At 47.3% G+C, this 16815-nt stretch overlaps 1 protein-coding gene across 2 annotated transcripts in view; it reads left to right on the plus strand.

Moving 5' to 3' along the window:
- Nucleotides 1-3586: 3586 nt before the first annotated feature.
- Nucleotides 3587-16815, plus strand: part of OARD1 (O-acyl-ADP-ribose deacylase 1) — a 45088-nt gene continuing 31859 nt past the window's right edge. The window contains exon 1 of one of the 2 annotated variants that reach the window (XM_086923184.1): nt 3587-3845. The gene's annotated coding sequence lies outside the window, so the exon portion shown is untranslated. Of the gene's footprint in view, nt 3846-3996; nt 4179-16815 lie in introns of those variants that run through there. The other variant, XM_086923185.1, reaches the window with a different exon arrangement.

The raw sequence follows: 16815 nt of genomic DNA on the forward strand, positions 1-16815 counted from the left end.
GGTGTCTTTGAGGGACGGGTAAGGGCATTATAGGACTGAAGTGCGTGTCACAGAATTTACAATATCTCAGAAGGGTACCAGCGGATCCACCATAAAGACCAAATAGGGGAAACTTGTGACACACAATCTTGTAGTTCGACACCATTACTGGTGTAAGTATCAAGGGTCACAAGCGGATGGCAGGGTCTGGGCATCTGTGACCAGTCGAAGGTTCAGCAAGCACGGTAGGCTGCTGTCTTGACAGGCTTTTTGGCTCTATTTCGGAGTGATAAAGACTTTAAGCTTGCTCACATCTATAGGCTGTATTCTTCCCTTTTAAGCCCTTTCTTCCAGACCTAGAAGAGGATAGCTGCTTTATATGATGATAGATCCCTTACTCTAATCCATCTATTGCCTATTGGCTTTGTCTTTCATTATTTTGCCTATAGTAGAGGTTGGATCCTGTGGTCCTGACTTTATATTACACATTAGTATTGTTTGTGTAGGTACTCTGATAGAGCTAAGGGTTATTTCATCCTTCTCAGGCCTACAAGGCCCAGAACTAGAGAGACTCCATTTTGATAGAGCTCCCACTCTACTGCCCCCACTCTACCACTCTACCGCCCTCACTCTACCACTCTACCGCCCTCACTCAACCGCCCTCACTCTACCACTCTACCGCCCTCACTCAACCGCCCTCACTCTACCACTCTACCGCCCTCACTCTACCACTCTACTGCCTTCACTCTACCACTATACTGCCCTCACTCTACCGCCTTCACTCTACCGCCCTCACTCTACCACTCTACCGCCCTCACTCTACCACTCTACCGCCCTCACTCTACCACTCTACTGCCCTCACTCTAGCGCCTTCACTCTACCGCCCTCACTCTACCACTCTACCGCCCTCACTCTACCGCCCTCACACTACCGCCCTCACACTACCGCCCTCCCTCTACCACTCTACCGCCCTCACTCTACCGCCCTCACTGTACTGCCCTCACTCTACCACTCTACTGACCTCACTCTACCACCCTCACTCTACCGCCCTCACTCTACTCCTCTACCGCCCTCACTACCACTCTACCGCCCTCATTCTGCCCTCACTATACCGCCCTCTCTCTACCACTCTACTGCCCTCACGCCCTCTCTACCACTCTACCGCCCTCACTTTACCACTCTACCGCCCACACTCTACCGCCCTCACTCTACCACTCTACCGCCCTCACTCTACCACCCTCACTATACCGCACTCACTCTACCACTCTCATGCGCTCTGCTGCTCTCTTCCACCCTGCCTCCTTCTCTAACTCCCTGTTCTCTTCTCTCCGCCTGTGCTGATCTGCTGCTCTCTTCCACCCGCCTCCTTCTTTAACTCCATGTTCTCTTCTGTTGTGCTGTTATGCTGCTCTCTTCCACCCACCTCCTTCTCAAACTCCCTGTTCACTTCTCTTCTCCAGAGCTGATCTGCTGCTCTCTTCAGCCCGCCTCCTTCTCTGCCTCCCTGTTCTCTTCTCCCGTGCTGTTCTGCTGCTCTCTTCCACCCCGCCTCCTTTTTTTAACTCCATGTTCTCTTCTCCCATGCTGATCTGCTGTTCTCTTTCACCCCGCATCCTTCTCGAACTCCCTTTTCTCTTCTCCTGTGCTAATCTGCTGTTCTCTTCTACCAGCCTCTTTCTCTAACTCCCTGTTCTCTTCTCCTGTGCCAATCTGCTGTTCTCTTCCACCCGCCTCCTCCATTAACTCCCTGTTCTCTTCTCCGGTGCTGATCTGCTGCTCTCTTGCACCCCGCCTCCTTCTTTAACTCCCTGTTCTTTTCTCCCGTGCTGATCTGCTGTTCTCTTCCACCCGCTTCCTTCTTTAACTCCCTGTTCTCTTCTCCTGTGCTGATCTGCTGCTCTCTTCCACCCCACCTCCTTCTTTAACTCCCTGTTCTCTTCTCTTCTCCTGTGCTGATCTGCTGCCCTCTTCCACCCGCCTCCTTCTTTAACTCCCTGTTCTCTTCTGCTGTGCTGATCTGCTGCTCTCTTCCACATACATCCTTCTCTAGCTGCACACACACATACATATAACCGTGCACACATACAACCACACACACACACCACATACAATCTCACACACAACCACACACACACAATCACATCCAACCACCACACACCCAACCACACACATCCACACACCCAACCACACACATCCACACACCCAACCACACACATCACCTCACCCAACCACACACATCACCACACCCAACCAAACACATCACCACACCCAACCACACACATCACCACACCCAACCACACACCCAACCACACACACCCAACCACACACACCCAACCACACACACCCAACCACACACACCCAACCACACACCCAACCACACACACACCCACACACACAACTACACACAGAACTACACAGAGAACAACAACCACACACGCAGCCACACATACAACACCACACACACAACCACACCCAACCACACACCCAACCACACACCCAACCACACACACAACCACACACACAACCACACACCCAACCACACACACAACCACACACACAACCACACACCCAACCACACACAACCACACACCCAACCACACACAACCACACACACACACAACCACATAGACAACCACACACATCTATCTATCACCCTCTATCCATCTTTCGCCCTCACTCTATCCATCTTTCGTCCTCTCTCTAGCTATCTATCGCCCTCACTCTATCTATCTATCACACCACCACATCATCACTCGTCGCCACCACAACATCACTCAGCGCCACCACAGTATCAATCTGTGCAACCAACTGGTTCAAATATGTTCTCTCAATGTTTCAAGATTTATTACAAATGTCACAAAAAAATTTAATATTTCACTTCTGTTCTTTGATTTTCGTCACAATAAAATACACTGAACATAATCTTCACAAAAGTTATTTACAAAAGTTTAAGCTATTGCCATTATAAATTACAATAACTTTTATTTAAAAATGTATTATTGAAAGAAATTAAAATCCATAGTTATTCGTAATATCAATACATCTAAGTCACGTAAATACAAAACACGTTGCATTACAAATGGTATAGGTGTCACATTTGCAAATGTTAAAAGTTTTGGCATTGTAAATGACAAAGCTATTAATTTCGCTATTTTCAAAACCAACACATAAATAAAAATGTGTCATTTACAAGACCAATAGCTCAAACTTTCCTAATGCGAGACCTATTGCATTGCAAATGCTTGTTAATGTATGTTACAGAATAGCAGCGAGCATGCTCCAGCAATTTGCGCAGAGAGAGTCCTTTGAGCGATGCAGATCTGATGTGGCTCCATGCTTGTGGGGTGTTGTATATTACATTCATCACATATTAGATATGTATTTAATGTATTCATAGTTTGTTTGCTCTAAACTACTCTTACTAACTTGATGCTTTTATTGTTATGTCATCAGAACACTCAGCTTGTATATACATGATGTCATAGAATCGTGGGCTCATTTTAAGCCACTCATTTTGGCTGTTGAGCCGCGCTCGTTTGTTGCCTGCATTCAGGCCTTTGTTGTTAATACATCTTTTTGATAACCTACTGGTTCGTGACTTCTGTCAAGGACCAAAGCGGAGCTGCACGGTCAAACTCTACTACAGTCCCAGCAGTTTCACTAGCGCGCTCTGATGCCGAGAGCCACCCGGGCTTTACCGCGTGTCAAGCGCGTCATCAGACCCTTGCGGCTTCCTCTGCATCCCTCAGGGTCCTAGGCCGCATCAAGTTGTGTGCGTAGCTCTGGGCGAAAGCTGCGGCTTCAGTCAGGACGGCCCGTCTCCTTGTCTCCGAAGCCAGCGTGTGGCCCTGGGCCTACCGTTTGCGGTGAGTGCGACACCCTTTGTAGTAAGGAGCTGTGGTGTAGGCTAGTAAAATCGCATTAAATGAAAAAAGAAAAAGAAAAAACCTCATCCTTAGGGTTACGCAGCCCATTGCCCTCTTTCTCAGTTCGGGGAGGGGCTTAGGGCAGAGCTTCCTCGAGTCCGCTGTCATTTTGTGACGAACTGTCATTTACCCGCTTCACTCGATTTGTATAAGTTTTCTTCAGTGCTTTGCACATATGCGGCCTGTACAGTGCTGCTTGCTAACTGGAACCGTTGCTTGCTAGGACCAGACTGCCCACACTAAAGATTCTTAGTTTTCAGCAGAATTGTCCAGGTAAACAGTTTGTCCTGCTTTCAAAAGAATCTGTTTTGTAGGAAACTCGTTATGTCGAGGGGAGTTGTGTGGGGTGAAGGAGCTGTTACCATGTGCACCTGTTTGTGGTGAAAGAACTTGCTCACTTGTGGGAATTAAGAGGCGCATGTCCACGAACGGTGACAGTAATTGGGCAAACGTTCCAGTTCCCCGTGCCCTCAACTTGAGCGAAAATGCACAGCGAATGATCCAACTACATCTCGTATGCAGTGGTCGAAGTGCATTAAACAGGAACGGTAATGTAATGTGCGCAATGGGGGTGTGGTGTAAAAAAAATCTGTAGCTATTTTTTTTGTCTTTCATCTTCAGGTAACCGCATATAAAACAACGCATAGCATACATGAAAATTAAATGCAAGTTATGTTAATCAGTAGGACATGCACTATTGTACATCACGAAAGCTCGATTAATTCATCCACATCATTGAATCTTGCTTGCTGCAGTGGATAATAGTGGATCGTGAATGTATAGTACTTACTACAAGGTCCCAGTATGAGATAGCCAGCAATATGAACATGTAAGTAGTTTTAAAATTTACATTACACACAGTATAAGTCAGGCCGCTACAAAAGGTACAGAAAGATTTGGGATAAAAAAGTGCTTCCAAAATGTAGATCGCAGTAACACCCACACTGTACGTGGTTGACTTTCTTTTTTTTTTTTTTTTTTATAACTGTCATTTTAAAGCATACACTACACAGCTTCACTGGTAACTCGCTTACAGTACCTCTCAACATTAATAAGTGTGTGTCATCAGGGAGCTTCAAGTGATTCCATCAATTAAAGCCAAAACCGGTACCCAAGCACCCTTTACATTTGTAGATTGACCTGTTAACGCACATTTACATTTCTTTCAGGAAAGCAGGCACCCTGGTAGAAAGGCTTGCATAGCTGTCCGCACCTCCTTCGGTTTCACAGCACAGGAAACTCCGTACCTTTAATTAAGCAGAAGCCTTTCAACTGTTGGAATTAACTGTCAAAATTAACGTCCCTTTTTAAAAAAAAAAAGAGAGCCATCCCGGGAACTATTTTCCTGAATTAAAAAAAAGTATGGGCACGTTGTGCCTTTCAGACCCTCCCACACTTCTACTAATGCTCACTTTGACAGTAACCTTCCCATGTTGTGTAAAGACACCCCTCTATTTCCTTCCATTATAGCATGGGTACTCACAAACTTTCTCTCGGGGGCCAAATTTACATTGTGGTTTGGGTCCGAGGGCCGCACCGGTGGCGGCGGGGTCAGTGGGGAGGGGGCGGGGCTAGAGCAACAACAAAAAACTGTGCCATGAGGTTGAACACAGGTCCCTGCAGCGGACGCCTTCGTCCACTGAGCCAACAGACCCGGCATACACACATCTCTCTCTCTCTCCCACTCCCTCCTCTCCCTCCCTCACTCCCCTTCCTCCTCTCCCTCCCCTCACTCCCCTTCCTCCTCTCCCTCCCCTCCCCTTCCTCCTCTCCCTCCCCTTCCTCCTCTCCCTTCCCTCACTGCCTCACTTCCGCCCTCCTCCCTCCCTCTCCCTCTGTCTCCCTCCCTCCCTCGACGTAAAGAGTTTCACTTCCTTCAGAATGTTCTATAGGACTAATTCTAAGCAGTGGCTAATCTTGATTCACTTCACTTTCTGGAAGTAGCCTCTCTTACGTGCCCTCACTCCAGACAGAGTGCCACCAACCTTGTGAACCCTGAGGTGTTCCGAGACCCTTGCCACACTATGATGCATTATATTCTACTGCTAAAATCATTGCATGCCTCTCCAAAAGCAGCATAGACAAATGCTCTTCTTGGGCACTCCCAAGCAGGATGAAGAAGAGTATGACCCCCACCACCATATCGGAAACTGCCCTTGACTCAATACTGGAGGAACTAGCTGCATTAAATTTAGAGCAGTGCATCTCTGTGGTAAAATGTCACCTTGAGTAGACTTCTAACATGACTGTGTGTCTGCCAGTGCTGAGACAGCTTCCCGCTTCCAGCCGCACCCGAAGTGCTCCTTCACAGGTCTTTAGAAAGACCATTTGCATGTTAGTGGAGCTTTGTTGATTTCACCTCTTCTTGGGCCCCTGCAGCTCCGCTCTGCCTATCACTGGAATTAATCACCCGGCCCCCACAGAGCGGAGCTGCAGGGGCCTAAGAAGAGGTGAAATCAACAAAGCTCCACTAACATGCAAATTGTCTTTCTAAAAACCTGTGAAGTACTCGGGTGCGGCTGTGTGTGCGAGAGACTCTGCTGCTCTGCCTGTCACTGGAATGAATCACCCGGCCCCCACAGAGCAGCAGAGTCTCTCAAAGTGTCGCTGCTGCACCCGTCAGTGTTTGCAGACATTCTTTAAAAATGTGTTCTTAAAATACGGGTACGATATCTGCGAGGTCCGCTGGCCGCCAGGGCAGGCTTGCCGGGCCGCCCCCGGCCCGCGGGCCGTACTATGAGTACCCCTGCATTATAGGCTTGTAGTCTAGTCAAGAGGGATTGAGTTCAGTGTGTCGGCGCCTGTGCTTAGTTTTTGTGCTCTGGCTTGACAGCGAAGCTGGCTCAAAACTATTATGTGAGAATCACCAGCTGAGGGGCTTTGGGCACATTTTGGGAGCTAGAAATACATGTTTAAATTGGGCATACGTTTTGTGCTTCCACATAAGTGCTTTTCCTCCACACAGCTTTGATCATTTTGTTCATTTATACACCTTCCATTGTTTTAACCTTCAGGGGCATGCATGACATTGTAAACCTAATAAAGTGCCTTATTTTTTTTTTTTTATTTTTTTTTTTACATTTGTATGGTGCTCAGCTACCCAACAAGGGTTTCCCGGCGCCTATGACATTAGGTTGGACTAAGGTATAAGCAGAGTTAGATTTTAGCTCAGTTGTTTCTGGAAAAGCCAGGTTTTTACATATTTCCGGAAGCTATGGATAACTAGATAATTTATTGCATTTTTCACTGGCTGCAGCACAGATGGGAGAATGGCAGTCATTGACCTGCATTGATTTTTAGGTCTAGCTTGACAGTCCGTGGCAGTCTGTGCAGGTAAGCACGGTGGGGCATGGCGGGGTCACGGTGGGGTGGGGTGGTGAAAGTGACAAACAACGGGATAGAAAAAGTTAAATAAATAAAAAAACACTTACCTTGCGAGCGTAAGGTTAGTGGTTTTATTTATTCATTAATTTTGCATTCCCTCTCCCGTTGTTTTTCACTTTCACCCCCGCCCCACCAGGCTTACCTGCACAGACCTCCACTGTTGACAGTGCAACAGTCACCTGCCCTTTTAACCTATACCAATATTGTTCTACAGTTTGCTTCCACGCACATACAAATCTATCTCTATGCTACCCATTTGCTATGCTTCACATTACAATGTATAATTCTTTTTAAGCCTACCTATTGGTATTGCCAATGGTTGTTATTTTGGGTGTTTTGCGACATGGTCACATGATCCCTTCAATTACAGTGGAAACAGAAGGAGTGATTGACACACATTAATTGTTTGATAGTATTGTGGCTCCATGTTTGTTATCCTCAGATTATCACTTCTGCTGTAGATAGCACGTGTGAAGGAACCACACTAGCCGTTAAAGAATTCAGGAGCTGTGTCAAGAATGTGCGGTTATCCCATTACTGGTATTATTGTGAACAATATTATTAATCTTGTATTCTACATCATATTGGATTATTTAGGGGCATGTAATGTGTTATTAACCCTTTCCTTGCTGCCGTCGGCCATTGGCCGACGGCAGCACTACCTTCCCAGTGCTGCCGTCGACCAATGGCCGACGCGGCCCCGCCTGCGCACGGAAACGCCCACACCGCGGCGGAATTACCGCCGCGGTTAACGGGTTACGGGTGCTTGTATTTGCATTAGCAAAGCTATGTGTTTACCCTTCTTTATAACAGGTTCTAAAGATTTGGATTTGTGCCAACAGAGATATACAGATGCCAGTTTTAGATGATTGGAGTTTGGTATTTCTAGAAACGATGGTGCTGTTTGCTGAAATGTGAAGTGTCAGCAAATGGATTCCAAAGTTCTGTTGGTATTTGGAGTTCTTTCGAAGTTTTGCTTCTCAACTGGATCTGCTGTCCATAGGTCCCCGCAAAATATCCACTTCCTCTTTCTGCCTTTTCACAATCTCTGGAGGCTAACGTGGCTTAAATAGAATCACGCTGCACCCAGAAACACTAAAATTTAAAACCTCCAAAGATTGGTCCGTCTCATCTGTTTGAAACTCACCACGAGGCGAGATCTGAACTTTACTTTCAAGACCCAATTAAGAGCTTATCTTGTCACATCCATCTATACGTATCTGATCTGGCCCTCACCTAGTCTTTGAGAACAATATATACCAAAGTCTATTAGCGTTTCTAACCTGCTGTTTTCTCCTCTGCGGTCTATGTTGTATTTCTCGATTACTATATAAAGCCCCCCTGGTGCATCACAGCGATAAAGCACTATATCAAACAGAGAAGTACATTTCAAATGACCCATACATGTGACGTTGCAATGAGTTGGTGACCTGAATCAGGTTGTAGGAAGGGTGATGTAGAGATGGACAGAGCAATGGCACGAACAGTTACTTATACGTTTTGTAGTATTTACATCTAAGTACTATTGTAATTATGATCTAATTATTGCTATGTGTCTAAGTCAGAGGTATTCAATCTGTGGGGCTCGACCCCCAGGGGGGCCCTGGAGGCATGAGAAGGGAGTCGCGCTCTTCATTTGCTAAAGAAAACGGCCCAGATGGTTGATTCCGGTACAGCTAAATAATACGCCTTTCTACCAGTGTGTTGCTGGCCTGAAAGAAATGCAATTTGGACAACCAGTTAATCTGCAAATGTAAAGGATTTGCTGATTAACTCGTGCACATTTGCATTACTTTCAGGCCAGCAGTACGCTGGCAGAAATGTGTGTTTAGCTGTCTGCCTGGCTTTTATTTCTCTGGATGGGAGAGTTCCGCTACAGTTAATTGATCAAATCACTTTTTGAGTAGTAGTGCACAGAGTTTACCGAGCTGTGAAGTGCTTGCTTTTAATTGTCGTTGTATTTACATAGTGCTTACTATCCCTGAGAATGTGTTGAAGGAACAGTTATGTAAAAAAAATTACATGACCTAGGGTCTGGTTATTACTAAAATCTATGGGTCTCATTTCCAATGAAATGGTGTAGGGCAGCTCCGCAAGTATTTTTGCTGTGCTGCCCTATGCCAATTCAATAGTATAGGAATCGACTGTATTTATAAGATACGGTGCACTCTTGTCCTTTCTGCCGGCGCACAATTAGGTGCCTAGCCCCAACGCAGGGTTTCCGCATTGTTGGCAGGATTGTTTCTGTGCAAGAAGGCACGCCTTTCTGCGCAAAAACAACCCATGGAGGCCTTTTCCTCTTTCTATGTGTGTCACACATAGAAAGAGGAAACAATTGAAGAGAAATAAAGATATTTCTCCTTGTTGCTCATTCCCTGGGACAGCGTACAGTTTTGACCCATCCTCAGGTTTACAGATCCTTGTAACTCTGAGAATATGTCAAAACCCATAGGAAAACCCACTGCAACACCCACAGAACGCCCCTGCGCAATGTAAGGCAACGTGCTGACTTGCACTGCTTTACCGTACACCATATCTAGGTGGCCTTGAAAAGCCACACAAAGGTACTTTGCATGACCCTGTACATAATGGGTCTGCTCTCTGTGCAACCAGAGCATCATAAACAAGCATTTGCAATGCAATGGTCTCGGCATCATTAAAGGTAGAGCTATTGGCATTGCTCATGACATTTTTTTTCTTTAAATCAAAAGATTCTGCACTCACTACTCTGCACTCACTACTCTGCACTCACTACTCTGCACTCACTACTCTGCACTCACTACTCTGCACTCACTACTCTGCACTCACTACTCTGCACTCACTACTCTGCACTCACTACTCTGCACTCACTGCACTCACTACTCTGCACTCACTACTCTGCACTCACTACTCTGCACTCACTACTCTGCATTACCACTCTGCACTCACTACTCTGCATTACCACTCTGCACTCACTACTCTGCACTCACTACTCTGCACTCACTACTCTGCACTCACTACTCTGCACTCAGCACTCTGCACTCACTACTCTGCAGTCAGCACTCTGCACTCACTACTCTGCACTCACTACTCTGCACTCACTACTCTGCACTCACTACTCTGCACTCACTACTCTGCACTCAGCACTCTGCACTCAGCACTCTGCACTCAGCACTCTGCACTCAGCACTCTGCACTCAGCACTCTGCACTCTGCACTCAGCACTCTGCACTCAGCACTCACTACTCTGCACTCACTACTCTGCACTCACTACCTTGCACTCACTACTCACTACTCTGCACTCACTACTCTGCACTCACTACTCTGCACTCACTACTCTGCACTCATTACTCTGCACTCACTACTCTGCACTCACTACTCTGCACTCACTACCTTGCACTCACTACTCACTACTCTGCACTCACTACTCTGCACTCACTACTCTGCACTCACTACTCTGCACTCACTACTCTGCATTACCACTCTGCACTCACTACTCACTACTCTGCATTACCACTCTGCACTCACTACTCTGCACTCACTACTCTGCACTCACCACTCTGCACTCACCACTCTGCACTCACTACTCTGCACTCAGCACTCTGCACTCACTACTCTGCACTCACTACTCTGCACTCACTACTCTGCACTCACTACTCTGCACTCACTACTCTGCACTCAGCACTTACTACTCTGCACTCAGCACTTACTACTCTGCACTCACTACTCACTACTCTGCACTCACTACTCTGCACTCACTACTCTGCACTTACTACTCTGCACTCAGCACTTACTACTCTGCACTCACTACTCTGCACTCACTACTCTGCACTCACTACTCTGCACTCACTACTCTGCACTCACTACTCTGCACTCACTACTCACTACTCTGCACTCACTACTCTGCACTCACTACTCTGCACTCACTACTCTGCACTCACTACTCTGCATTACCACTCTGCACTCACTACTCACTACTCTGCATTACCACTCTGCACTCACTCTGCACTCACTACTCTGCACTCACTACTCTGCACTCACTACTCTGCACTCACTACTCTGCACTCACTACTCTGCACTCACTACTCTGCACTCCGCACTTACTACTCTGCACTCAGCACTTACTACTCTGCACTCAGCACTTACTACTCTGCACTCAGCACTTACTACTCTGCACTCACTACTCTGCACTCACTACTCTGCACTCACTACTCTGCACTCACTACTCTGCACTCACTACTCTGCACTCACTACTCTGCACTCCGCACTTACTACTCTGCACTCCGCACTTACTACTCTGCACTCAGCACTTACTACTCAGCACTTACTACTCTGCACTCAGCACTTACTACTCTGCACTCACTACTCTGCACTCACTACTCTGCACTCACTACTCTGCACTCACTACTCTGCACTCACTACTCTGCACTCACTACTCTGCACTCCGCACTTACTACTCTGCACTCAGCACTTACTACTCAGCACTTACTACTCTGCACTCAGCACTTACTACTCTGCACTCACTACTCTGCACTCACTACTCTGCACTCACTACTCTGCACTCACTACTCTGCACTCACTACTCTGCACTCACTACTCAGCACTCACTACTCTGCACTCACTGCACTCACTACTCTGCACTCACTACTCTGCACTCACTACTCTGCACTCACTACTCTGCATTACCACTCTGCACTCACTACTCTGCATTACCACTCTGCACTCACTACTCTGCACTCACTACTCTGCACTCACTACTCTGCACTCAGCACTCTGCACTCACTACTCTGCAGTCAGCACTCTGCACTCACTACTCTGCACTCACTACTCTGCACTCACTACTCTGCACTCACTACTCTGCACTCACTACTCTGCACTCACTACTCTGCACTCAGCACTCTGCACTCAGCACTCTGCACTCTGCACTCTGCACTCTGCACTCACTACTCTGCACTCACTACTCTGCACTCACTACTCTGCACTCACTACTCTGCACTCACTACCTTGCACTCACTACCTTGCACTCACTACTCACTACTCTGCACTCACTACTCTGCACTCACTACTCTGCACTCACTACTCTGCACTCACTACTCTGCACTCACTACTCTGCACTCACTACTCTGCACTCACTACTCTGCACTCAGCACTCTGCACTCTGCACTCACTACTCTGCACTCACTACTCTGCACTCACTACTCCGCACTCACTACTCTGCACTCACTACCTTGCACTCACTACTCACTACTCTGCACTCACTACTCTGCACTCACTACTCTGCACTCACTACTCTGCACTCACTACTCTGCACTCACTACTCTGCATTACCACTCTGCACTCACTACTCACTACTCTGCATTACCACTCTGCACTCACTACTCTGCACTCACTACTCTGCACTCACCACTCTGCACTCACCACTCTGCACTCACTACTCTGCACTCAGCACTCTGCACTCACTACTCTGCACTCACTGCACTCACCACTCTGCACTCACTACTCTGCACTCACTACTCTGCACTCACTACTCTGCACTCACTACTCTGCACTCACTACTCTGCACTCACTACTCTGCACTCACTACTCTGCACTCAGCACTTACTACTCTGCACTCAGCACTTACTACTCTGCACTCACTACTCACTACTCTGCACTCACTACTCTGCACTTACTACTCTGCACTCAGCACTTACTACTCTGCACTCACTACTCTGCACTCACTACTCTGCACTCACTACTCTGCACTCACTACTCTGCACTCACTACTCTGCACTCACTACTCACTACTCTGCACTCACTACTCACTACTCTGCACTCACTACTCTGCACTCACTACTCTGCACTCACTACTCTGCACTCACTACTCTGCATTACCACTCTGCACTCACTACTCACTACTCTGCATTACCACTCTGCACTCACTACTCTGCACTCACTACTCTGCACTCACTACTCTGCACTCACTACTCTGCACTCAGCACTCTGCACTCAGCACTCTGCACTCAGCACTCTGCACTCACTACTCTGCACTCACTACTCTGCACTCACTACTCTGCACTCCGCACTTACTACTCTGCACTCAGCACTTACTACTCTGCACTCAGCACTTACTACTCTGCACTCAGCACTTACTACTCTGCACTCACTACTCTGCACTCACTACTCTGCACTCACTACTCTGCACTCACTACTCTGCACTCACTACTTACTACTCTGCACTCAGCACTTACTACTCTGCACTCAGCACTTACTACTCTGCACTCAGCACTTACTACTCTGCACTCAGCACTTACTACTCTGCACTCACTACTCTGCACTCACTACTCTGCACTCACTACTCTGCACTCACTACTCTGCACTCACTACTCTGCACTCACTACTCTGCACTCACTACTCTGCACTCCGCACTTACTACTCTGCACTCAGCACTTACTACTCTGCACTCAGCACTTACTACTCTGCACTCAGCACTCACTACTCTGCACTCACTACTCTGCACTCACTACTCTGCACTCACTACTCTGCACTCACTACTCTGCACTCAGCACTTACTACTCTGCACTCAGCACTTACTACTCTGCACTCAGCACTTACTACTCTGCACTCAGCACTTACTACTCTGCACTCACTACTCTGCACTCACTACTCTGCACTCACTACTCTGCACTCACTACTCTGCACTCACTACTCTGCACTCTGCACTCACTACTCACTACTCTGCACTCACTACTCAGCACTCACTACTCTGCACTCACTACTCTGCACTCACTACTCTGCACTCACTACTCTGCATTACCACTCTGCACTCACTACTCACTACTCTGCATTACCACTCTGCACTCACTCTGCACTCACTACTCTGCACTCACTACTCTGCACTCACTACTCTGCACTCACTACTCTGCACTCACTACTCTGCACTCACTACTCTGCACTCACTACTCTGCACCCACTACTCTGCACTCACTACTCTGCACCCACTACTCTGCACTCACTACTCTGCACTCAGCACTCTGCACTCAGCACTCTGCACTCAGCACTCTGCACTCTGCACTCAGCACTCACTACTCTGCACTCACTACACCTGTCCCTTTAGTGTAACTAAATATAATCTCCGATACCAATATGCCTGTGGTTATTTAGTTGCTTAAAATCTGCAGTTAGAAGTATCCATTAAAAATATCCGTTTTAGGTGTTACTTACTAGACAGATGGCTGCTAAAAGTATTGATCCCAAATATTCCAACTGTATCAATTTCTCCACCCAGAGCAGCACTGCCCGCTCACCTCATGCCACTGGTGGCTTGGTTTGTTACTCAGCTTTTAAACTATTCCAGTAGAATGCACGATGGGATATTTGCAATCTAAAAAATGAACTCAATCATCACGCTGCTTCCCCCACTCAATTCTTTAATTTCTTAAATGTATTCTATAGATAAAGCAGTCCTTTTTGGCTCTTTTTCCGCCGCACTGGCAAAGCTAACAATGCATTTGTTAATGTAAAATTGAGTTTGTACATGGGGCGCATGTAAACTGCATTTGTGAATGCCTTTATATGCATTGACCCTTTAAACCCGACCTACTGACTTTGCCAATGCAAACCGAGCCGACACCGGCCCAGCAGACAGACGAGCTGCAGGCAAAACCTATCGTGGGGCGGGACTGAGAAAACGAAACCTATCGTGGGGCGGGACTTCCGTTTTGTGAAGCCCGCGCCCACGGAGTGCCTGGAGGAGCACCGAGGGAGAGGCCCGCGGTCGGAGGCTGCACAAGTCCGGAGGGCCTTTGACCGGTGAGCGGAGCGGAGCGGAAGGGGGGAGCGGGGGGGGGGGAGAAGGCCTGTATGTCTGCGTGTGTGTGTGCGACGGCGGAGGGGAGGGGTGGGGGGCGGGATGCGACGGCGGAGGGGTGGGGGGGATGCTCGGTGCACGTGTGTGTGTGTGTATGCATGCGACGCCGGGGGTGGGTTCGCTGTATGTGTGGGTGCGTGCGTGCATGAGCGCTCGTGTGTGTGTCTGTCGCTGTTTCTGCGCATGCGCGTGTGGTGTTGCTGCTTCCCAGGAGACAGCAGCTGAGCGCGTTCGCGAGCGTGTGGCCAGCGGAAATCGCCTCCTTGAAGAGGCAATGCGCGTGGCCAAGGCTGTCTCTTGGGAAGCATAGTCCCTGACAAAAGATCTCCGGCGGAGACGCGCTTCCGCGCGTTGACGCCGAGACCTAAAAATGATGCACCTGCAGTGTAAGGGGCTTATTTATATTTTGGAAGCAGCCCGTATATTCTGGAAAAACCACAGTTCATGGACAGAATGTAGAACAATGTCTTACATTCACCCCAGTACAAAGATCTGGGCCTAAATCCATCGTTTTTTTGCACTCCACACCACCCTAGGTCAGACAATGGCTATATGCAAATCAGCCTTGACCCTGTGCCTCATGGGAACAGTCCAGCCCGAACTACTCACGTCTGAGCATACCCAGCCCACTCGATGGATTTAGGCCCAGATCTTTGTACTGTGGTGAATGTAAGACATTGTTCTGCATTCTGTCCATCAACTGTGTTTTTTGCAATTTTCACCCCGAGTGGGCTGGGTATGCTCAGACGTGAGTCCCAGGCTCTCCACATCACTGGAGTCAAGCTATCCAGGCTGAAGAAGGCTGATAGCCAGAAACCGGTCCTTGGATGCTTGATTCCGGTCTAGGAAAGACATGGCTTGGTAGTTCGAGCTGGACTGTTCCCATGAGGCACAGGGTCAAGGCTGATTTGCATATAGCCATTGTCTGACCTAGGGTGGTGTGGAGTGCAAAACAACGATGGATTTAGGCCCAGATCTTTGTACTGGGGTGAATGTAAATATTGTTCTGCATTCTGTCCATCAACTGTGTTTTTTGCGTATATTTTGGAAGCACCATTTTATCGTAAAACTTTTGGCACATTTTGTAGTGGGCTATCTTATACTGTGTGTAATGCAAGTATAAAATAAAGACTTAAATATTCACAGTGCTTTCTGTCACAGGCTGTGACCTCATAGCACTAAAAATACACAAGTCACTATTCTCCACTGCGCCAATCACGATTTATTTCTGTGGCTCTCCTTTCACACAGACCTTTGCAATGCATTAACTAATAGAGGTTTGCTAATTTATTATGTTGTATTTCCCACTGAGTAACAACTTTTTAAAATGTATGTATTATTCATTGAAGCTGCCTGTTATTTTTTATGTAGCTACCTGATTGTGAAAGACCTAGAAAACATATGTATGTTTTAATTATTATGAATGATGTTCAGCTACCTCCAGTTACATGCAGCTGTAAATGCCAAACTGTCAGCATCCTATGGAATATAGTATGGTTTTCCTCTAATGCAGTGCAATAAAGTTGCAGCCCATGCATTACAGCTAATGTTCCAAGGGCCACTGGAATTATACAATTGTGCGGCAGCAGTAATTTTAGCATAATTATAGGCTTGCCGCATTTGCAACATAATCCATCATCTGCCGCATAATCTGTTGATTTTAACACAAAAAAATGTATTTACTCAAAAGGATTAAAAC

The sequence above is a fragment of the Lissotriton vulgaris genome, chromosome 5 (assembly GCF_964263255.1).
Source record: "Lissotriton vulgaris chromosome 5, aLisVul1.2, whole genome shotgun sequence".
In the NCBI taxonomy this organism is placed as follows: Eukaryota; Metazoa; Chordata; class Amphibia; order Caudata; family Salamandridae; genus Lissotriton; species Lissotriton vulgaris.